Raw genomic sequence first — 27,330 nt, forward strand, 5'->3', positions numbered from 1 at the left:
ATAGCTACTATTGCTAAGCACTTGCCATGAGCCAGTCACTATTCAAAGCTCTTGACATATTTTGTCATCGATCACAATGACCCAGTGAAGTGGGTGTACTCATTCCCATTTTATAAGCAAAGAGGTAGGGCTGGAAAGGTTAAGAGCTTGCTCAGCAAGAGAGCTGGTAAATAAAAGAGTGAAGATTCTAACCCAGATGGAATGTCAGGCCGAAGCTGTTAACCACTAGGAGATAATACCTCACTTGCACATTCTGCTGCTGCTGCACCTGAGGCCTCCACCTAGGCTCAGTGGTGAATGTCCTAAGATGGTTCAAAAACTACATGTGAAAAACTGTTTTAGGCCAAGCTATCAACAAATGTTCTGGTGATATCAAACCTGGTGGCACAGATAAGAGAAATTTGAAAGTGACTTTCAAAAGCAGGTTGGAAGCCATAGTACCAAGAGCTGCATCTGTCCTCTGGCAAAGGAGTGCCTGAAAGCAACTCCAGGCAAGCATTGGATGGGGCTGGAAGGGACAGGGTGCCCGGGACGCTCCTGAAACCCTACTCCACTCTAATAGGCTGGATTCCAGCAACAGCAGAAACCTGGACTCTGGGGGCCACTTAGCAAAAGAAATTGGTCTTGGATAGTTCTACGGCTGACCAGCAAACTACATGTGTGATCATCTCCCTCAGAGACCATGAAGCCTCTAATCAGCCCTGAAGACATTCTCACAACAAATGACAACTGCAGGACCTATGCAGGGTGATGGCAGGAGTGGGAGCAACAGTAGAATCACAGTCATGCCTATTACCATTATTATAAAATCCTAACTGTGATTGCTCAAGGCATAACCAAAGAGGCTTGGTTTCAAATAGGTAAGAGAGTTCAAAGCACTGCCATTATGACAGTGATTTATTAGCCTGACATTTTTGAGGCTGATAGTATAGGTCCACTTTCACATATGGAGAGACTGAGGCTCAGTAAGGACAAGTGACTTTGCATAAACCCAGAGCGAGGTCTCAAGTCATCAGGCTCCCAGCCAAGGATTCTTTCTCCTAGAGCAGTGTTTTTCAAATTTTTAAGCCCCAGAACCGCTTCAGATAGAATTTTCTCGCCAAAATAGAACTTCTCTGATGGACTCAGAGGTGGTGCCTCCAGGAAGAGAAAGGCCCCAGGTTTGAGTCCTAACTCAGTCACTTATTAGTGATACTTTGAGGAGGTTAGTCAATCTCTCTAAGTTTCAGTTTCTTGATCTATAACAAGAAGAACAGCACTGCCTACCTCTTGATTGTTTATAAGATGGAAACTAGATGACGTAAAGTTCCCATATGCTCAGTATATGGCAGACATAATTATTATTCCTACCACTGTATCTGTGAGTGGGAAGGAAGCTGAAACCATCCAGCAATTAGCATGAGGCCATCTCCAGTCTCGGTCATAAACCAGGCAGCAGGTTAATTTCAGGAACTGGCATGCTGACCAAGTTGCTGAGAAATGCACAGAAAAGAGGATAGGATAAAGAGAAAGGTGTACATGTGGGTTTAATTATAGTCACAAGGTTGAAGTGGAGGTTGTGTCCTTCACTCTGGCATCAGGGGGTCAGCCACATTCTCACTCTGTCTTGCTGGCACCCATGATAATTGTGACAACTATACTCATTAGAGCACACCAGTGCTTGAACAAGAAGCCAACAAAAAGGCCGGGCACGGTGGCTCATGCCTGTAATCCCAGCACTTTGGGAGGCTGAGGTGGGTGGATCACTTTAGGTCAGGAGTTCGAGACCAGCCTGGCCAACATGGTGAAACCCTGTCTCTACAAAAGTACAAAAAAATCAGCTCGGCATGGTGGTGCATGCCTGTAATCCCAGCTACTCAGGAGGCTGAAGGACAGGAGATTCGCTTGAACCCAGGAGGCAGAGGCGGCAGTGAGCCGAGATCGTGCCATTGCACTCCAGCCTGGGCAACAGAGCGAGACTTCATCTCAAAAAAAAAAAAAAAAAAAAACTAACAACAGATGTTTCAGGACCCAAATGGAAAGTGGTATGGTGTAGTGAAAAGAGTACCAATTTGGAGCCAGACAAAAGACTTTGAGTCTTGTAGGCTTGTTTCCCTGAGCCTAAGCTTCCCCCATGTAAAAGAGTAGAAACATAGAAATATCTAGCTGTATGCATCATACAACTGGCACCAAATATACATGAACGCCCTTGCTCCTCTCCAAATCAGACACATAAAGCTCCTTCCCTTCACAGCAAGAAAAGATGATGGATCCTCTATAAACGATAACAGCACCCACAATAACAATACTTGCAAATGTGCTGAGCCCACCTTTAAATTTGCTATATGTGTTAACTCATCTTATCCCACCAAAACCACAAACTTATAAGTACTGCTACGCTGTCTTATTCATGGGATAGAAGAAACCAAAGCACAGAGAAGTTAAGAAAGTTGACCAAGGTCACACAGTCAGTAATAGCCATGCCAAGAATTGAACCCAGGCTGCCTGGTTCCACAGTCAGTGTTCTTATAACATTATTATCACAAGGTTTACACTTCTCTTTTCAAATATAATTATTTTCTTTTACATTTTATGGTACCACCAGGATTACAGCAGGTTTGTCATGCTAGCTGCAAATATGTGTGTGATGTTGACAGGACAAATGAACCTATTTGGCAGATGAATAAACCAAAGCATAGGGTTTCGGCGACTTGCCTAAAGTACACAGCAGGACTCAGAGGCAAAGCTGAAACAAAAATGCAAGTCACCAAGAGTCCAACTATAAGATGTGAAGCCCACTCTAGAAGGTAATGGTCCAATGATTGTCCAGGCACTGATAAAACCACTTTCAAAGGTGTCATTAATATCCCCACAACAGTAGCACTGCTTTGGCCAGGGCAGAGTTACATGGGCATGGATATTAATACAACCTCCAGTCCCAGCCTAGATTCCTTCCTTTCGTGACATCTTTGTGTGAAGGAGGGTTTTTCTTATGGCTAGTGGGCCTAGCACACACCAGCGAGAGGAGGCCCCCGGCAGAGGTAAGAGTAGGAATAGGGCACAAGTGGCTCAGGGTAGAGCAACCAATGAGAAAGCAGCCTGAGAAAGCAAATGAATGCAAACCAACGTCAATGGACTCAGAAGACTGATGACAGGGAGGAGATGGGGGAGGAGGACAAGGAAGCAGCTTGCATTTGGAGCAGGAAATAAAAGTGCACATGAGGGGCTCTACATGGTCTCCACTTGCCATCCCACAAACAGTGAACACACACGGAAGCTGAACAGACAGATCACGGCACGGCCAGAGAACAGTGAGTTATAATGATATGAAGGATATGTGCATGAGAAAGGTCTGATGGAAATTCTCCAAAATGCTAACAAGAGAAGCATGGTAAGATCATGGGTTATCACTGTTCCTTTCCTCTGTTTTCTAAATGTTCTGAAAGATTTATAATCTTTAAATCTGAAAGATTATAGAAATTTACAATTATCACAACAGCCCTGGCTTGAGCCTAAGGTGCATCTGCCCAAGGTGTCAGGCCTGCCTGGGCATGAGTGGAGGAGCCAAGTGGCCATTCTGCTGGAGACCATCTGCATGACACACTAAAGGGCCTGCTGGAAGAGAGTCTGTTTTGAGGACAGAGCTGGGTCCTCAAGCTTGAGCCAGTGACAGGGCTCAGGCCAGGGAGCAGGTCGGTTCTAAGCATAATACAATGCCTGTCACTCAGACTGTCTCCTGGCCCAGCATCCATGTAGTCTTGTTTGCATCTTAGGAACAGGTCAAATAGCAGGACAGAGAGCAGCAGACAGCAATGACCTAGGTCTCATGAGTCTAGCCCTGTACTGCAAGTTAAGGTTTCACCACTTCAGTAGGGGGCACAATGCAGTGCTGCCACCTGCAAGGTCCAGTGCATCTCCAGTGTGGCCCACCCAGCAAGCCAGTTTCTAAAAGTAGGGGAGTGGCATGACTGCAGTCAGGTGCTGTGGCTCAGCACTGGCAAGCCTCAGAAAGACTCGGCCCCAGGGCCTTGGCAAGGCACTTCCTGAGACTGACGGGCCCCGAGGCTAGGGGTGCTCAGGACAGGCATCACCACACACAGGGGACAGGGAATCCTAGGCATCTCATGGTCCAGGGCACTGTGGCCTTGAGGACCCGTGAGGTCCCTCCCAGGCATGCTCAAGAAATCTTGGAGAAGCTTCAAGGAGAATGCAGCATAAAAGCCCTATGATGGTGGGTTGGGGTGGAGCCAGAGGAATATTGTTTTCTGTTACTGAAGGTGTTCTGTTTTTGGTGCTCCACTCACTGATGTAGCCTGGCAGGGAGAAAGGTGACATTTTCAAAAAATGTTTAAGAATTCATTAATAACAATGGTAAATTAGTAACTCCAAACAACTATTAGAGGCAAAAAAGAGAGAAATATGACTAACAAACAAACGTTAGCATACAGACAGACCTCCCACATGCTGTCAGCCATTCTTCATGGAAGAAAATAGTAGCTATTTCCAGACAGAAAATTAGGCCAAATAGTAGCTCTGTGAAGTATTTCAAGAACACAATAAACAATAACAAATATACAATATAAGATAAAAGACAAACGAATACACAGTATCTAATGAAGAAAAAACTATGTCACAAAATTTAAAAAGAAAAAACTATTTCACAAAATTAAAGGAGGGTTAATCAACCATTTGAATGATGGAAAGGTAAGAAAAACACTGAGAATTATTTTTGAACAGAAAAAAAAAAAATCAAGGGAAAATCAAAACCCAGAAGCTAAGCAGCTCTTCCCTCCAGTCTCCATGGCACTCTATTCCTCCCAGGTTTACAGCCTTTACCACTGTGCATACTCACTTCCCCCTTTCCTTCTCCCTCCAACCAGGCTGTGAGCCTGCTGAGGGCCATGCTGATATCACCTCTCTGTCTGGGGACAGGGCACGTAGCATTGTGCTGGGCAAAGAGTAAACAATATATTGGCTTTTACTGAATGAATGAATGAATGAACGAAGGAACAAGCAAACAGATTAACAAAAGAACAAACATTAAAGAGGCTGAAATAAATGGATATATCTGAAAGACACAGGAAAAGGAACTCTGGTCCCACAGGCACACCAAAGAAGAAAACTCCTCCACTTGACTGCACTCCAGCCTGGGTGACAGAGCAAGACTCCATCTCAAAAAATAAAAATAAAAATAAATGGGGGACGTGCCCAAGATGGCCAAATAGGAACAGCTCCAGCCTCCAGCTCCCAGCGTGAGTGATACAGAAGACGGGTGATTTCTGCATTTTCAACTGAGGTACCAGGTTCATCTCACTGGGGAGTGCTAGGACAACTGGTGCTGGTCAGCTCGTGCAGCCTGACCAGTGAGAGCTGAAGCAGGACGAGGCATCGCCTCACCTGGGAAGTGCAAGGGGGAAAGGAATTCCTTTTCCTAGCCAAGGGAAACTGAGACACACAACACCTGGAAAATCGGGTAACTCCCACCCTAATACTGCACTTTACCAAAGGTCTTAGCAAACGACGCACCAGGAGATTATATCCCACACCTGGCCCGGAGGGTCCCACGCCCACAGAGCCTCCCTCATTGCTAGCACAGGAGTCTGAGATCTAACTGCAAGGCGGCAGCGAGGCTGGGGGAGGGGCGCCCGCCATTGCTGAGGCTTAAGTGGGTAAACAAAGCCACCAAGAAGCTCGAATTAGGTGGAGCCCACCACAGCTCAAGGAGGCTTGCCTGCCTCTGTAGACTCCTCCTCTGGGGACAGGGCATGGCTAATCAAAAAGCAGCAGAAACCTCAGCAGAGGTAAATGCCCTGTCTGACAGCTTTGCAGAGAGCAGTGGATCTCCCAGCATGGAGGTTGAGATCTGAGAATGGACAGACCGCCTGCTCAAGTGGGTCCCTGACCCCTGAGTAGCCTAACTGGGAGACATCACCCACTAGGTGCAGACCAACACCTCACACCTCACACGGTGGGGTACACCCCTGAGATGAAGCTTCCAGAGTGAAAATCAGACAGCAACACTCACTGCTCAGAAATATTCTATCTTCTGCAGCCTCCGCTGCTGATACCCAGGCAAATAGGGTCTGGAGTGGACCTCAAGCAAACTCCAACAGACCTACAGCTGAGGGTCCTGACTGTTAGAAGGAAAACTAACAAACAGAAAGGACACCCACACCAAAACCCCATCAGTATGTCACCATCATCAAAGACCAAAGGCAGATAAAACCACAAAGATAGGGAAAAAACAGTGCAGAAAAGCTGGAAATTCAAAAAATCAGAGTGCATCTCTCCCTCCAAAGGAACACAGCTCATCGCCGGCAATGGAACAAAGCTGGATGGAGAATGACTTTGACGAGTTGAAAGAAGAAGGCTTCAGTCCATCAAACTTCTCACAGCTAAAGGGGGAACTACATAACCAGCGCAAAGAAACTAAAAACCTTGAAAAAAGAATGGATGAATGGATAACTAGAATAATCAATGCAGAGAAGACCTTAAAAGAACTGATAGAGATGAAAACCATAACACGTGACAAATGCCCAAGCTTCAGTAACCGACTCGATCAACTGGAAGAAAGAGTATCAGAGTTTGAAGATCAAATGAATGAAATGAAGCAAGAAGAGAAGTGTGGAGAAAAAAAGAGTAAAAAGAAATGAACAAAGCCTCCAAGAAGTATGGGATTATGTGAAAAAACCAAATCTACGTCTGATTGGTGTGCCTGAAAGTGATGGGGAAAATGGAACCAAGTTGGAAAACACTCTTCAGGATATCATCCAGGAGAACTTCTCCAATCTAGTAAGGCAGGTCAACATCCAAATTCAGGAAATACAGAGAATGCCACAAAGATACTCCTGGAGAAGAGCAACTCTAATACACATAATTATCAGATTCACCAAAGTTAAAATGAAGGAAAAAATGTTAAGGGCAGCCAGAGAGAAAGGTCAGGTTACACACAAAGGCAAGCCCATCAGACTAACAGCAGATCTCTCGGCAGAAACTCTCCAAGCCAGAAGAGAGTGGGGGCCAATATTCAACATTCTTAAAGAAAAGAATTTTCAACCCAGAATTTCATATCCAGCCAAACTAAGTTTCATAAGTGAAGGAGAAATAAAATCCTTTACAGACAAGCAAATGCTTAGAGATTTTGTCACCACCAGGCCTGCCCTAAAAGAGATCCTGAAGGAAGCACTAAACACGGAAAGGAACAACAGGTACCAGCCATCGCAAAAACATGTCAAAATGTAAAGTCCATCGATGCTAGGAACAAACTGCATCAACTAGTGAGCAAAATAACCAGCTAATATCATAATGACAGGATCAAGTTCACACACAAAAATATTAACCTTAAATGTAAATGGGCTAAATGCTCCAATTAAAAGACACAGACTGGCAAACTGGATAAAGAGTCAAGACCCATCAGTCTGCTGTATTCAGGAGACCCATCTCACATGCAGAGACACACATAGGCTCAAAATGAAGGGATGGAGGAAGATCTACCAAGCAAATGGAAAACAAAAAAAAAAAAAAAGCAGGGGTTGCAATCCTAGTCTCTGATAAAACAGACTTTAAACCATCAAAGATCAAAAGAGACAAAGAAGGCCACTACATAATGGTAAAGGGATCGATTCATCAGGAAGAGCTAACTATCCTAAATATATATGCACCCAATACAGGAGCACCCAGATTCATAAAGCAAGTCCTTAGAGACTTACAAAGAGACTTAGACTCCCATACAATAATAATGGGAGACTTTAATGCCCCACTGTCAACATTAGATCAACGAGACAGAAAGTTAACAAGGATATCCAGGAATTGAACTCAACTCTGTACCAAGCGGACCTAATAGACATCTACAGAACTCTCCACCCCAAATCAACAGAATATACATTCTTCTCAGCACCACATCGCACTTATTCCAAAATTGACCACATAGTTGGAAGCACTCCTCAGCAAATGTACAAGAACAGAAATTATAACAAACTGTCTCTCAGACCACAGTGCCATCAAACTAGAACTCAGGACTAAGAAACTCAATCAAAACCGCTCAACTACATGGAAACTGAACAACCTGCTCCTGAATGACTACTGGGTACATGACGAAATGAAGGCAGAAATAAAGATGTTCTTTGAAACCAATGAGAACAAAGATATAACATACCAGAATCTCTGGGATACATTTAAAGCAGTGTGTAGAGGGAAATTTATAGCACTAAATGCCCACAAGAGAAAGCAGGAAAGATCTAAAATTGACACTCTAACATCACAATTAAAAGAAGTAGAGAAGCAAGAGCAAACACATTCAAAAGCTAGCAGAAGGCAAGAAATAACTAAGAGCAGAGCAGAACTGAAGGAGATAGAGACACAAAAAACCCTCCAAAAAATCAATGAAGCCAGGAGCTGGTTTTTTGAAACGATCAACAAAATTGATAGACCACTAGTAAGACTAATAAAGAAGAAAAGAGAGAAGAATCAAATAGATGCAATAAAAAATGATAAAGGGGATATCACCACCAACCCCACAGAAATACAAACTACCATTAGAGAATACTATAAACATCTCTGCGCAAATAAACTAGAAAACCTAGAAGAAAATGGATAATTTCCTGGACACTTACACTCTCCCAAGACTAAACCAGGAAGAAGCTGAATCCCTGAATAGACCAATAGCAGGCTCTGAAATTGAGGCAATAATTAATAGCCTACCAACCAGAAAAAGTCCAGGACCAGACATATTCATAGCCAAATTCTACCAGAGGTACAAGGAGCAGGTGGTACCATTCCTTCTGAAACTATTCCAATCAATAGAAAAAGAGGGAATCCTCCCTAACTCATTTTACGAGGCCAACATCATCCTGATACTAAAGCCTGACAGAGATACAACAAAAAAAGAGAATTTTAGACCAATATCCCTGATGAACATCGATGCAAAAATCCTCAATAAAATACTGGCAAACCGAATCCAGAAGCACATCAAAAAGCTTATCCACCATGATCAAGTGGGCTTCATCCCTGGGATGCAAGGCTGGTTCAACATTCGCAAATCAATATACGTAATCCAGCAGATAAACAGAACCAAAGAGGAAAACCACATGATTATCTCAATAGATGCAGAAAAGGCCTTTGACAAAATTCAACAGCCCTGCATGCTAAAAAATCTCAATAAATTCAGTATCAATGGAAGGTATCTCAAAATAATAAGAGCTATTTATGACAAACCCACAGCCAATATCATACTGAATGGGCAAAAACTGGAAGCATTCCCTTTGAAAACTGGCACAAGAAGGGATGCCCTCTCTCACCACTCCTATTCAACATAGTGTTGGAAGTTCTGGTTAGGGCAATCAGGCAAGAGAAAGAAATCGAGGGTATTCAGTTAAGAAAAGAAGAAGTCAAATTGTCCCTGTTTGCAGACGACATGATTGTATATTTAGAAAACCCCATTGTCTCAGCCCAAAATCTCCTTAAGCTGATAAGCAACTTCAGCAAAGTCTCAGGATACAAAATCAATGTGCAAAAATCACAAGCATTCTTATACACCAGTAACAGACAAACAGAGAGCCAAATCATGAATGAACTCCCATTCACAATAGCTTCAAAGAGAATAAAATACCTAGGAATTCAACTTACAAGGGATGTAAAGGACGTCTTCAAGGAGAACTACAAACCACTGCTCAGTGAAATAAAAGAGGACACAAACAAATGGAAGAACATACCAGGCTCATGGATAGGAAGAATCAATGTTGTGAAAATGGCCATACTGCCCAAGGTAATTTATAGATTCAATGCCATCCTCATTAAGCTACCAATGACTTTCTTCACAGAATTGGAAAAAACTGCTTTAAAGTTCATATGGAACCAAAAAAGACCCCGCATTGCCAAGACAATCCTAAGCCAAAAGAACAAAGCTGGAGGCATCACGCTACCTGACTTCAAACTATACTACAAGGCTACGGTAACCAAAACAGCATGGTACTGGTACCAAAACAGAGATACAGACCAATGGAACAGAAAAGAGCCCTCAGAAATAATACCACACATCTACAGCCATCTGAACTTTGACAAACCTGACAAAAACAAGAAATGGGGAAAGGATTCCCTGTTTAATAAATGGTGCTGGGAAAACTGGCTACCCATAAGTAGAAAGCTGAAACTGGATCCTTTCCTTACTCCTTATACGAAAGTTAATTCAAGATGGATTAGAGACTTAAATGTTAGACTTAAAACCATAAAAACCCTAGAACAAAACCTAGGTAATACCATTCAGGACATAGGCATGGGCAAGGACTTCATGTCTAAAACACCAAAAGCAATGGCAACAAAAGCCAAAATTGACAAATGAGATCTAATTAAACTAAAGAGTTTCTGCACAGCAAAAGAAACTGCCATCAGAGTGAACAGGCAACCTACAGAATGGGAGAAAATGTTTGCAATCTACTTACTGACAAAGGGCTAATATCCAGAACCTATAAAGAACTCAAATAAATTTACAAGAAAAAAACAAACAACCCCATCAAAAAGTGGGCAAAGGATATGAACAGACATTTCTCAAAAGAAGACATTCATACAACCAACAGACACATGAAAAAATGCTCATCATCACTCACCATCAGAGAAACGCAAATCAGAACCACGATGAGATACCATCTCACACCAGTTAGAATGGCGATCATTAAAAAATCAGGAGACAACATGTGCTGGAGAGGATGTGGAGAAATAGGAACACTTGTACACTGTTGGTGGGACTGTAAACTAGTTCAACCACTGTGGAAAACAGTGTGGCAATTCCTCAAGGATCTAGAACTAGAAATACCATTTGACCCAGCCATCCCATTACTGGGGACATACCCAAAGGATTATAAGTCATGCTGCTATAAAGACACACGCACATGTATGTTTATTGCGGCACTATTCACAATAGCAGAGACTTGGAACCAACCCAAATGTCCATCAGTGACAGACTGCATTAAGAAAATGTGGCACATATACACCATGGAATACTATGCAGCCATAAAAAAGGATGAGTTCGTGTCTTTGTAGGGACATGGATGCAGCTGGAAACCATCATTCTCAGCAAACTCTCGCAAGAACAGAAAACCAAATACTGCATGTTCTCACTTATAGGTAGGAAGTGAACAATGGGATCACTTGGACACAGGAAGGGGAGCATCACCACTGGGTCCTATTGTGGGGAGGGGGTACGGGGGGGGATAGCATTAGGAGATATACCTAATGTAAATGATGAGTTAATGGGTGTAACACACCAACATGGCACATGTATACATATGTAACAAACCTGCACGTTGTGCACATGTACCCTAGAACTTAAAGTATAATAAAAGAAAAAAAAAAAAAAACTCCTCCACTTGGCATTTAATTGAATTCCATTTTATATATTCTTTGATAGTTTCATGTGCACATGGCCTGTCCCCACTAAGAAGCCTTAAGCCCTTGAAGGCAGGGACCACAAACTTCTACTTCTATGTCCCCCCTTATAGTGCCTGGCACAGTGCTGGATTTTAGGTCTTAAAAAAATGTTCATTAAATAGGCTTGAATAAAGAAGATGAGATGAGACAAGTAAAGTTACTTCTAGTGGATGAGGTTCCTTCATTTTAATTTATAGGAGAAATGAGCTGGCTATTTACCAAGCTTCATTGCAACAGGCATTCCTCAGGACAAAGAGAGCCTTTCAGAACTACACGAGCGGCAGCGCCTTCTCCAGAGTTCCAAGCTTGGTATTTCCAAGGGAGAGCTAGGGGTCAATAGTAAAATCCCCAGGCACAGGCACATGCCAGGGAAGTTGGCACAGCACCTGCCCGGGCTGGGAATGACTCCAGGCAGCCTGACAAAAGTCAAGAAAGCTCATAATTCATCCAGAGGAGAACTTAAAAACAATCCAATTAGTTGGATATGACTGCAGATTGGGCAACCGAATATCAACTGGAATTCAAGAGTGAGGACAGAAAATAGGAGGTGGGCACATCCTTCTTTCTCTAAAGCACACAGCTCAGGTTAAGGTGAAAGGTCTCTGCTTCTTGTATTTGGCAACTCCAGCCATAACAATCTGTCAGCAAAAATGCCTGCACAGGATCAGTGGGAGAGTCTCCTCCCTCAGTGCAAAAATTCCTGACCAGGCAGCTTCCAGTATAACCGCCACTGGATTAAAGGGGCAGACAAAGGCTAATTACTAGAGAAGGAAAGGGTCTCAGACAGGAAATGCAGTTGGTTATCGTAGCTAATGTTGTGGATGAGAGTTGCCAGGGTATTTAAATATGTATTGGAATAAAGCAAAAGGGGTCATGCTCATACGTTCATTTCCTTCCTAAGGAAATGTACCAGGGTGTTCAGGTTACCTGGGACTCCCTAACTCTACCTAGATTCCTTGAGGGTGGGGAGGTGGGCAGCCAGCCTGACCTGATCCCCTAGAGACATCCTCCACCTGCTTTTCCTAGACACAATGCCCCAGATCCACCCCATGTTATTCAGGAGAGTCAGAAATGGTTACCCTGGGCAAGATCCACAGCTTGTCACTTGGGCTCAAGGCAGCTGTGTGACAGGCTTTCGAGGAACAGTCTCCAGGCTCATACAGCTGAACTTGTTGACATGGTCTGCCGTGTGCCGAGGCACTCACTCCCCACAGAGTTCAGAAGCTACACGGCAGCAGCCAACGTTCCAGGGTGTGTCGCGGGCAGAAGCAACATCCCAGCAGGAAGAAGGAGAGGTAGGACAATCTCCACAGCCACCTCATGGCTATCCTCCACTGCTACTTTCTGGGCCTGCATCCACAGCTAGACCCCTAAACTAACCGTGGCGCAGGAAAGTGTGTGGCTTCACTAAACTCCCCAAGCTTTTACAGTTACCCCTGTTCTTGTCCTATATCCCTTACCACTCTCCTACTACCACCACCAACATACACATCTATTACCAGATTGGGGTGGGCAGCAGGGTGGCGGGGGGCAGAGTTTACATACTTCCCATTCCAAACCCCAGTCACTTAGAGGTTCCCCATCCTTGAGTGTCAATGCGGATCTGTGATGGGGAGAGTAAATGGTGCATTAAACCTAGACAGTGTTCCATGAGGGCAAGACAAGCCCATTTTGCTCACCACTATAGCCCAGCACCCAGCACAGGTGCTAAATGTTTACTGTCACCTGAATTAAGAGTTAATTGGTCATTAAGTAGAAGAGGTAGGACTACAGAAGACCAGACCACTGCTCAGACTACTGGTCATGCAGCCCCTGGTTCTCTATATGTCAAACAACACCTTCCCAGCCTTGCAGAAGGAGCCACATGATGGGCTGTCTCACCTTTTCCCTGTCCCTGCCCCGTCAAGTATAAAAACAAGAGGAGCCTCCAAGAGGGCATCCCAAGGGAGGAAAACTCAGCAACACAAGCAAGGCATCTCCTCATCCAGCCGGCTGGCCAGGTCTTTCCCCAGCTAAAGCATCGACTAGAGACTATGAGCTAGGTTTACACTCCTGAGTCTGCCACTAAATAGTCTTATGACTTCATACCAACAATCTAAACTTTTGGGGTCTTGGTTCTGTTTTCTGTAAAATGATCTTCTTTTGTGGGGGGAAAGCTACAAGTACTGAAATACATAACATTCTCAAGGATGATCCAGGGCCAGGTGCTGCTAATTCAGCCAGTCCCTCTGACGGCAGGACACCTAGAGACCCTCGACCCTTGTCAGTTTCTTTAACCAGGACATGGTCAGCTAAGTGTAAACAATCAGACTACAGAGACAGGAAGGAAAGTGGCTCCCCCAGGGTCTCAAACAGTCAAGAAAAAAACACTGGGAAACAAGGAAAGAAAGAGTTCTGACAGGAAGGTAGCCAAACAACCCACTGCCTCACTGGGTTTTTAATGCCCTAGAAGGCGAGTTATTGCTTCTGAAGTTGAAAAAGAAACATCAATAATTAAGTGCTATAGATTGTATTGTCCCTTCCCCCACCAACATTCTACATTGAAGCCCTAACCCCCAATGTGACTGCATTTGGAGAAGGGACTTTTAGGAGGTAATTAAAGTTAAATGAGGTTTCAAAGGTAGAGTCCTAATTCCATAGGATTGGCATCCTTACAGTAAGAGGAGGGGAGGGAGAGAGAGATGTCTTTCTCATGCATGCACTAAGGAATGGCTATGTGAGGACACAGCAAGAAGTGTCTGCAACCCAAAGAGACAGCCCTCACCAGACACTGGCCCTGCTGGCACCTTGGTCTTGGACTTCCTAGCCTCCAGAACTGTGAAAAATAAATTTCTCTTGTTCAAGCCACCTAAGGCTGTATATTTTGCTATGGAAGCTGAGCTAAGACAATAAGAGACCCAAGAAGCCTGCTGGCTCTCTCCAGTCTCAAATACCACTCACCCTCATTCCCAAGATGAGCCTGTCTCAGATTCATCGTCTCCGTGTGAAGATTTGCCTGGGTGGAAACAGCAAGAACACAATGGTGGGAAGTGGCATGAGACGAGAGTAGCAAGAGACCAACTTCCTTCACACGGTAGGACTCCAGAGCCCCTAGGCTTGTGGGCAGCAGTGCAGCCCCTCCAGCATCACAGCAGCTGCGGACTCCGTGAGCTCAGGGGCCTGACAGTGACAGCCAGTTCAGTCGCTGGGCCATACTGGTTGTGTGCAATAGCAGAGATGAAGAAATAAAGGCAGTCAGTGGATATAGGAAGTCCAGTGCCATGGAACTATTTGAACATGTCACTCATGTCCTGCCATCCAGAGCAAACTGACCTCCCATTCCACAGGCAAGGAAGCCTAGTGATGAAGGCAACCCAGGAGGAGGAGTCACCACCATGGTCTTGAAGCAGGCGAGTATCTAGAGGGTAATTACAAGTGGCACCAATATGCCCAGTTACAGAGTGGAACAGCAACTCCACACAGAGCCTATAAAATGCTGTCATGGAAAGCAAGGACTTCACAGAAAGATGCTGGCCTCAGAGAGCGCCAGTGATACGACAGTTGTGGGCCTGAGAGAAATAATTTCCAGAGAAAGTGGATTAATTCTCGTTCTCAGTCACAGCCAACTCCCATGACAGCTGATTCAGAGCCATGGGGAGATAGACAGAAGGTGGCAGGGAAAACAGTGTGGCTTTTGCTTGCTGTTGAGTGAATCAGGGTTGCCCACAGTGAGAGAGGCAAGCAGAGCTGTGGGTTTGGCATGGGGGCAGTCACTGTGCTCTTGAAGGTCAAACTGGGCCCCAGAGCAAGGAGGTCCAAGGAACCCACTCAATGTGTCTCTAAGCCTTGCACCTCAGCCTACTCCACACTGCAAAGTTGTTGCTGAAGAAATGTAGCTAAAGTGATACTCTCTCCCCCTCAGAGCCTTACCACCCATCCCTCCCACATAATCAGTCTTTCAGACAGCAGTATGCCCACCTCTCTTCCTTCTCCTTCCTCAAGGATCAAAATAATAAGGAAAAATTAACAAAAATATATACTTTTTTTTTAAAACTCCCAGGTTGGAAAGAACTTAGAGCCATCTAGTCTGGTCACTCATCTGATATCTCAATCTCTGCCCACTCTGCATCAGCCTTGGCGAAAATGGCCCCAGTGATGAAGAATTCCTTCCCTCCTAAGCTTTCTTCATCTTCCAACAACACTGATGACTAGAAAATTCTTGTTATATTGAGCCAGAATCCACTTCTCAATTGCCTGGTTCTGCTGAGTACAAGAGTCCCCCTGCCCTCGCCCCCGGCCCCCAGCTGTCAGCTTCACAAGAGTCTTTCCAAAACTTGAAGATGGCTAGCAAGAGATGGATCTTCCCAAAGTGTTGGGAGGGCTCTGGCCCAACTCTCTAATCAATTTCTCTTCCATGAGTATTTAAAAAGTGTTCTTTAGAATAAAGTTTTCAAGTCACAGAATGTTCAGTGGTAGAAGGTATCATAAAGATCATTTATTCTTCTTCCTTCACAGGTGAAACCCAGGCCCAAAGAGAGGAAACTGACTTGTTCAAGTCCTCATAGACACTTAGCAGAACACCCAAGGTTATATTTGAGCTTTCCTCACCTCCAGAGCTTTGTACTGGGTTCTCCCAAAATACCACTTCTCCTAATTTTTCCCAAGCAGAACTGTGCTATTCTATCACCCTACTACCTACATGCATTTACACGCACACTTCAGGTCCAGACTGTTTCCAACTTAAAGGCTTGGATGTTTGGCTTTTGGTTGCCTGGTACAACCTTACAAGTAAGACAGTCCCTGAGACACCTGGGCCCTACACTGGTGCCCATCCCTGAAGGGGGACCAGAGATATTTCTGGAAGCCATTCCTCGGCAAATTGGAAACCATCTTGTGCAAAAATTGCAAATACAGAGTCCCCATGGGGTTTAAAGGCCATAAATGGGATTCTAGAAGAGGAAAAATCTTACTCATAAGCTTATTCTATTAATCAATTGTTTGAGAGTAATCTGAAAAAGGGATGCAGAATTTGCTCATTCCCCTGCAGTGTTGGCATTCTGAAAGTAAGGGACTGCAGGTCTGTGAGTCAGCAAGGAAAGCAAAATGAAAACTACAAAATTCTAAGTGTTTATTTAATATCAGCTAATAGAGGATGATGAATATGGCCTCAAATTTTCTGTTCTCCCCAACTTCACATGAAGGTGATGCAACCAGGAAAATAAGCTGAGCAGATGGAGTAAACATTTATTAGACATCTACTTTATGGTCGGTATAGAGGCATTGTGGAGAAAACAAAACTTCCCCTAAAGTATTTATAGCCTAACTCAGAAGACAGGGTACATGCAGTGTCTAGAACACAAGTAATCAATGATTCTCAACCTGGGATGAGCTTGCCCTTCAGGGAACATCTGGCAATGTCTGGGGTTATTTCTGAATGTCACAACTGGCATTTCATATATCCATATAATGGATAGAGGTCAGGGACACTGATAAACATCCCACAGTACACAGGACAGCCCCTTACAACAAACAACTATCTGGTCCAAAATGGTGGTGGTGATGAAGTTAAGAAACCCTAAAGTAGGTGAGTCACTAGTAGATCCAGTAGTAGATACATGGTGGCTAAAATCAATTAAAATTCATCCAATTCAATATTTATTGAGGATATGCATGTGTCAGGAACTTTGTAGGCACTTAAGAATTAAAGATGAATAAGACATGTCTCTTCTCTCAAGGCTACATGAAACAATTATAAAAAGACAAGGTGGGATGTGATCCAGAGTTAAATTGGGTGTGTAAGTGCTTCAAGATTCTGAGAAAAGTGTGGCAACTGTAGGCCAGCATTAATCAGAAAACAGATGGGTCCCGAGCTTCATCTTGGAGGGCAGGTAAGATTGGAATAGGCAGGCTGGGAGGCCCGTGCCAGGTGAAAGGGCTGAGCTGAGGGGCTCTGGTAGCATCCCCAGACTCACCGTGAGAAACCCATGAAGCACGCTCACTGCTGGTCCTCCTGCATCACAGCCAGCTGGCAGAAGCCAAGCCTGACCACAGTCTACACACATTCATCTACCTACATATATTCCTCAGTGCCTAGCACAGGGTGTGCACTTCATGAATATGAAATAATTAGAAAAAGACAATAAAATTAAATCAGGAACTATTTTTTTTTCAGGCTTTTAAAATAACCTTTATTTTTAAAAAGTTAATATGTGCATTATAGGAAACTGAAAAACACAAGCAGCAAAGAACAAAGTCATTCACAATCACAAGCAGTTTACAGTTTGACATGTTCTTCTAGATCCTGTGTGTGTGTAGGCACAACATCCAATTTTACGGGACTGAGATCGTACAGTATGTATCAGGATTTTTCACACATCATGAATATTTACCAATTCAAAATCCCAAAGTTATATGAGTATTTTGATAACCAAGAATACACTACACCAACCAGGAACTACTATTTAATGAGCATTTGCTCCCTGCCAGATCATTTGCTTAACAACTTTACTTGCATTATCTCATTCAATCCTTGACCACAACCCTGTAAAGTACCTGGTATTACCACTTCTAAAATGAGGAAACTGCCTGGCTGAATGAATAAATAAACCAATGAGTTAGCAAAGAACCAGTTCGAACAGCTCTGCTGTTCCCACACTAACCTGGGCTCCTTCTGACGCCTGCTGTTCCCTGGGTTCCAGCTTGCCCCACCCCTCATGGCTCTTACACACACAACAGCTACCAGCACCTAGCTGTCTAAAGTGGAGGTGTTGCGTGGGTAGACGGTAATTTTACAAGGGTTTCTAAGGCCACTGTGGCTCTGGCACTATGTCTAGAACGTCCCAGAATTTCTGCTGGCCAGAAGCCAGCACCACAAGAGACTGGAGCAAGGATGCTGGTATAGAACCTCCTCGGGAAGAAGGCTCAGGATCCCTGGTCCACGTTAAAACAAGGCAGCGGCAAACAGCTTCTTTTCACTAGCACATTTAACAAACCCTCTAATTATGTGATAAAAATCCCACTGGCGACTGCTTTTCTCAGAGCAGCACATTACCACCATCCAAATATTTCTCAGTCTCTAAATAATAGGGTAATTTTACAAGGCATGTATCTGCAGCAGCTGCAACAGCACAAATGGGTGCTGGTTAATTCCTTCTATTTATACAGCCCTCTTACCATTTATAGGATGCCCTCGTGGCTTTATTTCATTGGATCCAAGCAACCACGTTTTGAGAAACAAGTCACCTTATCTCCATTTTACAGTCAAAGAGATTGAGGCTCAATGAGGTAAAATGAATTGCCCATGGTCACACTACAAGATCTTCTGGCTTGTCTGGTAACAATATCATGTGCCAGCCACACTGCATGGCCCCTTTGCAATAGGTGATTTTCACTCTCCTTTCCTACTTAATTTGTAAATGATCAAGAATGCCTACTTGTATATTAACAAAAAAATCCCTGTGATACAAAAACTGACAATCCCCTTATCTTATGGTAACAAGGCTTACCCAACTTCAGAGGTTGGCAAACTATTTCAGTACAAGGCCAGATAGCAAATATTTAGGCTTTTCAGGACACACTGTCTCTATCACAGCTACTCAACTCTGCCAAGGCAACCAGAGACAAATGGGTGTGGCTGTGTGTCAAATAAAACTTTATTTATAAACACAGGAAGGGAGGACACAGATTTGACTTGCAGACCTAGCTTGCCAACTCCTGAACTAGATAATGGGGTCTTCCCATTCTCTCACAGATCCGACTAACCCATAGAGTCAAATCTACAAACTCAGACACAAGAGAATAGAAAACTTTGCTACCTTTTTTTTTTTTTTTAAGAGAGAAATAGATTTGAAATGCCCCAGTCCATTTTCCTTTCCAGAGCTCCCTGGAGTAAAGATCCCTTTATGCTATTCCGGCAGCCACTTGCTGAACACTACTCCCTGATCCACACACATTTTCCTCTTTTCCCTGTTCAAGTTTTCCAGTTACTGGATAACATTCTTTAAAAGGCTTTATGCTACTGTTTTGCCTTTCCAAACGTGAAGAGATGACGTCCAGGTCCCTCACAAAATGGTCTTCATTTGAACAGCATAAACGACTGCTTTGCTGAGAGGTGGTCAAACAGACACAGACCTCTATAACTCCTTACACCATCAAAGAGTGGCAGTATAAAAAAGCTCAGCCAACTTCAGAGGCTGGCAAACTTTTTCTGCATAAGGCCAGATAGCAAATGTTTAGGCTATCAAAGAGCCACTAAAAACCCCAAAAGCCCCATCCTACTCATGGAACAAGGTCTACAGGGTTCAGAATTTTGCTGGATGGCTCACACACCAAGCTGGGAATTATAACAGGCCTGACCTAGAGCAAGACAGCTACAATTCCCAAACTGAGAATCACCCTTGTAACATACCTCCAAAGACTCCCTTAATGAAAAGATCCAACAGTGATGACACTGGAATACTCCCTAAAAAAACCATTACGTTATTCTGGATGAAAGATGGAAAAGCATGAACACAAAAATATTAGAGTGGTATTTAGAAAGAAGTAAGGAAAACTCTTTAACTTTGAATCCCATTTTCAAGAAGCATCTTAAATTGTGCTTTCTTTGATCCCCATTCACTTAATAGTCACCCTCTACCAAGGAAAAAAAGTGGTATAGCAGCCGGGGAAAGAGAGCCAAGTTCATTTTTAATGCTTTGTCTTGCAATCAAGTGGAACAGGGGAGCTCCACTCCCCATTAGCTAAACATCCAGATAATCTACAACAAATGCAAGATTTCTTCTTAAACAGTTTTAAAGTAAAGCTTAAACTGATCCTGAACCTGAGAGAAGAAAGGAGTGATGTGTATTCAGGCTCACACATGCCCGACACACAGTAATCAATAAATGTTTGCTCAATACATGTATGAATACCAGGAACCAACTTCCTGTCTGGGGTTCACAGGGCTTCTTTTCACATCCTTATTGATCAAGAAGCTAGGCATCAGTTTTGCTTTCTCTCCAGGACCAACTGATTAGCAGTGTGATTTCTGGCAATATCTTTATGCTAAATGAAGTATGACAAAACAGTTCAGATGGTTTGTGTTGCTCAGCCTCATGAATATTTGGTGTGCAGGGAACCTGGATATCTTCTTATCCAATTCAGCAAAAATCTAGGATACATTATAGTAGCTTCCTCTCAAAGTCCCCTAGTCCTACCCCTATAAACAAATCACCATCCATTCACATCCCACACAAGCACCCACGGCCACACGTGCACGTACAGTCTTCAGATAATTGCAGCAACACCAACCCAGTGATTCAGATTCATAATGATTTCTAGGAATTCAGAACGTCTAAGCTTGACATACACATTTCTCTGTTCCATTCCGTTTTGAAAACTACACAAACAGCTGGCAGCAGCTGCACTGATCAAAAGCTAGGACTCCACACTATAGGACAAGAGGCACTAACACAGGAAGTATCCAAGGCAGACATACATGGGATGATGCCAAAGGAACAAGAGGACACAGAACATCCTCTTCCCAGCTCTAACCGTGAACTGTGTTTAGAGTGACTCTGATGCCAGCTGGCCACTCACTACAGTCAGGCAACAAGGTGAGGCTCAATCCCCAGTCATCACCACACAGAGGCAACAAAAATGTGATCCATTTTAATTCACTCCACCATCAGCGACTATCTATTTGGTCCCCCAACCAAAAGACTGACAAACATAGGCAGAAGTGACATGTAAGCGGAAACCTGTAAGATGACCTAAAGCTTTGGGATAGGAGAGCATCGTGGAGAAATGAGAAGGTCCAAAGGCAAGTGAGAGCATGGTGTTGCTGAAAGAAGTCCAGCTGTAATGTAGGGCAGCATAGAAAGAAGGGGAAACATGAAGTGAAGTCAACCAGGCCAGGTAATTCGCTCGTGCCCTATTGGGCTATGTGAAGGAGTTTGCATTGTCCCCAGAGCATGGATGAACTATTGCAGGGTTGAAGCAGCACAAATGGGCACTGACAAGACTTGAATTTTTTGAAAGAGCACTCTGGCCATACTGTGGAGGATGGGTGTGAGGACAGCAAGGCGAGCCTGCTAAATGCAAGCCCAGGCTGAAGGGGGTCTGTGCTGGCAATGGGTACTAAGAAAAATCTGTATTTCTGGCACGTACTTCTTGAACTTCAGACCTTTATGGATTGACCCTTGGTGCTTCTTTAATATCCTATCAAACTTCTTTCTGGCCTTCTTGACCAAAGAGGAAAAAGACCAAATCCTCTGGGGCCCTGTTGAATGGGATGTGATAACCCCTTTCAGAAGCAAGGTGGAGCTTGTTTTTATGCCCTAGGTGCCCAACATTTAAAACATCATCTACATCACATGCATTATCATTTCTTGTGATTTCCTAAGAGTGGCAGAACTGGGATTAGCGCCTTTAAGTAATAGGGAAATACTCAGAGAGCAGAGGCAAAGTCAGGTTCTAAAGTCATGGTGGATAATCTTGGGATGGTGTCTGCAAATCAGTTTTTTTAAAGGCACTAAACCCTTTGATTATCTTTCCTGGGTGATTCCCACACTCCTTCTTCTAATGACTTTTCATCATAATGTTGACATCTCACCTTTTGAAAATTGTTAAAAAGTAGATACTTTGGAGATGTGTGCCGGGGGAAAAGCTGTTCCCTGCCTCCTAATCCCAGCTATGCCTTGGCCAATGCAGTTAGGGCACAGCCCAGTGGTGGAATCTGGATGAGAATCCACATCCTTTAACTCCTATCCAAGGCTCACTACACTATATTACCTGAATGGAGGAATGAACAGACAGACAAGCATAGTAATGGAGAGTTGGATCAATGAACAACCTCTTAAAGCTTTATTTATAATCTACCTCCTTCATCTAACAAGAGATTTTATAGGGAAAAAGCAGCCTTTTTTATGTCACCAAAACCAGATCTAACGAGACCAAAGAAATGAGCAGGTTCCTCTGATACCCTCTCTAGATGATTCAGGCTGTCTGCCCCAGTCATGAAGACACTACCCTAACTCAAGGCACAAATACAGCACACCCCTCCCACTGACACACACATTCACCAAAAAAGGCTGCCAAAAACAGTGGCTCTTAGTAGCCAACACTCTAACTGATGGGGAGAAAGGAAACAGACGTACAGGCATCAGTTGAGCCCTATATCCAGGCATACCTGAAGCTAAACTCCAGTCATATATTTTTTTCCAGATATCTGAGCCAATACAGTTCCTTTTCATTCAAGCCAGTTGAAGTTTAGTCTCCTCATCATTTGAAGCAAAAGCATCTTAATTGATACAAAATGTAAGCTGGTATATTTCTGTAAAACCATATATGTGTATGTGTGTGTGTGTGTATATATATATATATATATATATATATATATATATATACGACAACAGTTTAAATTGCTCATATACTTTAACCTGACAAATTCATTTCTAGGAACCTAACCCAAGGAAATAATCTGAAACACATGCAAAAATTTATTCATAATATTTACCATAAAAGCACAAACTGGGACATAAACTTAATGGTCCACATTAGAGGAAATGATTAGACAAAATCACACTATATCTTTAGCATAGAATATTATGAAACCATTAAAATGTATGTTTACAACAAATTATTAAATATAAGGTTAAATGTTTCACCTTTTATCTTACATAAAACGTAAGATTCAAAATTGTTTATGTACCCTGATTTCAACTTTGTAAAACAAATAAAATACACAAAAATACTAAAATATAATGTGCCAAATGCTAGTAGTGGCTGCTTCTGAAAAGGGATATTACAGGTGTTTCACTGATTTTTTAAAAAAATTCTTCTCAAAAATCACAAGCTTTCTTATACACCAGTAACAGACGAACAGAGAGCCAAATCATGAATGAACTCCCATTCACAATAGCTTCAAAGAGAATAAAATACCTAGGAATTCAACTTACAAGGGATGTAAAGGACCTCTTCAAGGAGAACTACAAACCACTGCTCAGTGAAATAAAAGAGGACACAAACAAATGGAAGAACATACCAGGCTCATGGATAGGAAGAATCAATGTTGTGAAAATGGCCATACTGCCCAAGGTAATTTATAGATTCAATGCCATCCTCATTAAGCTACCAATGACTTTCTTCACAGAATTGGAAAAAACTGCTTTAAAGTTCATATGGAACCAAAAAAGACCCCGCATTCCCAAGACAATCCTAAGCCAAAAGAACAAAGCTGGAGGCATCACGCTACCTGACTTCAAACTATACTACAAGGCTACAGTAACCAAAACAGCATGGTACTGGTACCAAAACAGAGATACAGACCAATGGAACAGAAAAGAGCCCTCAGAAATAATACCACACATCTACAGCCATCTGAACTTTGACAAACCTGACAAAAACAAGAAATGGGGAAATGATTCCCTACTTAATAAATGGTGCTGGGAAAATTGGCTAGCCATAAGTAGAAAGCTGAAACTGGATCCTTTCCTTACTCCTTATACGAAAGTTAATTCAAGATGGATTAGAGACTTAAATGTTAGACTTAAAACCATAAAAACCCTAGAACAAAACCTAGGTAATACCATTCAGGACATAGGCATGGGCAAGGACTTCATGTCTAAAACACCAAAAGCAATGGCAACAAAAGCCAAAATTGACAAATGGGATCTAATTAAACTAAAGAGCTTCTGCACAGCAAAAGAAATTACTATCAGAGTGAACAGGCAACCTACAGAATGGGAGAAAATTTTTGTAATCTACTCATCTGACAAAGGGCTAACATCCAAAACCTACAAAGAACTCAAACAAATTTACAAGAAAAAAACAAATGACCCCATCAAAAAGTGGGCAAAGGATATGAACAGATACTTCTCAAAAGAAGACATTCATACAGCCAGCAGACACATGAAAAAATGCTCATCATCACTCACCATCAGAGAAATGCAAATCAAAACCACAATGAGATACCATCTCACACCAGTTAGAATGGCGATCATTAAAAAGTCAGGAAACAACAGGTGCTGGAGAGGATGTGGAGAAATAGGAACAATTTTATACTGTTGGTGAGACTGTAAACCAGTTCAACCATTGTGGAAGACACTGCGGCGATTCCTCAAGGATCTAGAACTAGAAATACCATTTGACCCAGTCATCCCTTACTGGGGATATACCCAAAAGATTATAAATCATGCTGCTATAAAGACACATGCACATGTATGTTTATTGCAGCACTATTCACAATAGCAGAGACTTGGAACCAACCCAAATGTCCATCAGTGACAGACTGGATTAAGAAAATGTGGCACATATACACCATGGAATACTATACAGCCATAAAAAAGGATGAGTTCGTGTCCTTTATAGGGACATGGATGCAGCTGGAAACCATCATTTTCAGCAAACTATCGCAAGAACAGAAAACCAAATACCGCATGTTCTCACTCATAGGTGGAAATTGAACAATGAGATCACTTGGACACAGGAAGGGGAACATCACACACCAGGGCCTATTGTGGGGAGAGGGGAGGGGACAGGGATAGCATTAGGAGATATACCTAATGTAAATGACGAGTTAATGGGTGTAGCACACAAACATGGCACATGTATACATATGTATCAAACCTGCACGTTGTGCACATGTACCCTAGAACTTAAAGTATAATAATAAAATATAAAAAAGACAGCCAGACTTAGCCTTTATAGGGATTTTGGTGTCCTTGGGCATCCTGACACGCCATTCAGGAGGGCCCTCTACTACTCTCCCTGAATGGTTCAACCTCTAGAGACTTTTAAAAAAAAAACAAAATTCTTCTCTATTCTTCAAATACTCTATAATAAGAATATATCACTTTCGGGGTCGAGGAAAAAAACTCAGTAAAGCTACCCCCTCCAAAATGAAATTCATTCTTCTTCATATAAAACATAATCTCTCTCCTTAAAGCTTCCACCTAAGAGTTCTGACTCCCAATGTTAGGTTTTCTGGGACCACATACAGATCCCCAGGACAACTTTCAGATATTTAACACCCTGTCAAAACCTGAGTTTTGCCCTCTCCAGATTAAAATCCATTTTCCCACCACTCCCATAGAATAGGGTAGGCTTTCCAACTCTCCTCTCAACACACTCCAATATGTTATCCCTTTTAAGATGTGCTGTTCTAAAGGAAACTATCAACAAAGTAAACAGACAACCAATAGAATGAGAGGAAATTTTTGCAAACTGCATCTGACACATGTCTAATATCCAGTATCTCTGAGGAACTTAAACAAATTTACAAGAAAAAAACAAACAGCCCGATTAAAAAGTGGGCAAAGGACGTGAACAGACACTTTTCAAAAGAAGACATATATGCAGGACAAGCATATGAAAAAAGAAAAGCTCTATATCACTGATTAGAGAAATGCAAATCAAAATCGCAATGAGATACCATCTAACACCAGTAGGAATGGCTATTACTAAAAAGTCAAAAAATAACAGATGCTGGCAAGGTTGCAGAGAAAAAGGAACACTATACACTGTTGATGGGAGTGTAAATTAGTTCAACTATTATGGAAGACAGTGTAGCGATCCCTCAAAGACCTAAAGACAGAAATACCATTTAGCCCAGCAATCCCATTAGTGGATATATACTCAAAAAAATATAAATTGTTCTATCATAAAGATACATGCATGCATCTATTTATCACAGTATTATTCATAACAGCAAAGACACGGAATCAACCTAAATGCCCATCAGTGATAGACTAAAGAATATCACTCGTCTAGACTAAAGGATACGATAGACTACAGGATAAAGAAACTGTGGCACATATACACCATGGAATACTATGAAGCCATAAAAAAAGAATGAAATCATGTCCTTTGCAGGAACACAGATGGAGCTGGAGACCATTATCCTTAACAAACGAACACAGGAACAGAAAAGCAAATATCGCATGTTCTCACTTATAAGTGAGAGCTAAATGACAAGAACACATGGATGCATAGAAAGGAACAACACAAACTGGGCTTTATCAGAGGGTAGAGAGTGGGAGGAGGGAGAGGATCAGGAAAAATAACTAATGGGTACTAGGCTTAACACATGGGTGACAAAATAATCTGTACAACAAACCCCTATGACACAGGTTTACCTACGCAACAAACCTGCACATGGACTCAATTTAGAATAAAAGTTTTTAAAAATGTGCTGCTCTAAATTCATCACAGTGCTTCAGGTGTGGTCTAGTAACTTGTATCCAAGGAGTAGCACCTCCTTGTTCTAGATACCTCATCTCTGTTAATGCAGCCTCAGTTTCTGTTTCCTCCAACTTGAGATCAGAATGAACAGAAACATTCAGGTTCCCGAGATAAAGATGAAATTCACCACAGCAACATATCTTTTCCCCTCTCTTTGGAGAACCCCTGATTCTCCAAAAGTCATCCTCCCATATTCTCCAAAAAATTCCTTAGGGGTGATATCACTCTGAACCTAGTCCAGCACTTTCTAAACCCTCACAGAAGGGTGCCAGGGAGACTGCAACAGAAGTCCTGAGTTTCAACGCTCTCTGGAGATAATCCTCTCTGTCCCATAATGCCAGGCCCCAGGGTCTCACAAAATATACAGGCACTTGGGCCAGCTTTCTGTTCAATCTATTTTCATGGACCCAGGAAGGCTGGTAGCCTGCAGCCCAAGGAGTCATAGTGAGCACTTCCCCATCTCTCAGAAAATGCACAGCCTTTTGGTAAGTGAAGAGAGATGCTTTAAGATTACTTCTGTGTCATCTTCCAGGTCAGGGAAAGGTTCCAAAAGGCAAGTTCTGGGCCCGATGGGATGAATCATAGAACACTGGAGTGAAAACCACCAAATATCCATGTGCGAATACACATATGTGCTCTTACCCAGGCTTGTACCCTTTCAGATGACTAGTAGTAGTTCTTTCCCCAGAAACACCACAACTTCTGGATAAAGCAGTCCCAGAAAAGGGATGG

The 27,330-nt window shown here is 42.8% G+C and overlaps 1 protein-coding gene across 2 annotated transcripts in view; it reads right to left on the minus strand.

Moving 5' to 3' along the window:
- The window catches only part of NOS1AP (nitric oxide synthase 1 adaptor protein), a 304,488-nt gene that overhangs the window by 149,254 nt on the left and 127,904 nt on the right, over nucleotides 1–27,330 (minus strand).

The sequence above is a fragment of the Macaca mulatta genome, chromosome 1, assembly GCF_049350105.2.
Source record: "Macaca mulatta isolate MMU2019108-1 chromosome 1, T2T-MMU8v2.0, whole genome shotgun sequence".
Taxonomy (NCBI): Eukaryota; Metazoa; Chordata; class Mammalia; order Primates; family Cercopithecidae; genus Macaca; species Macaca mulatta.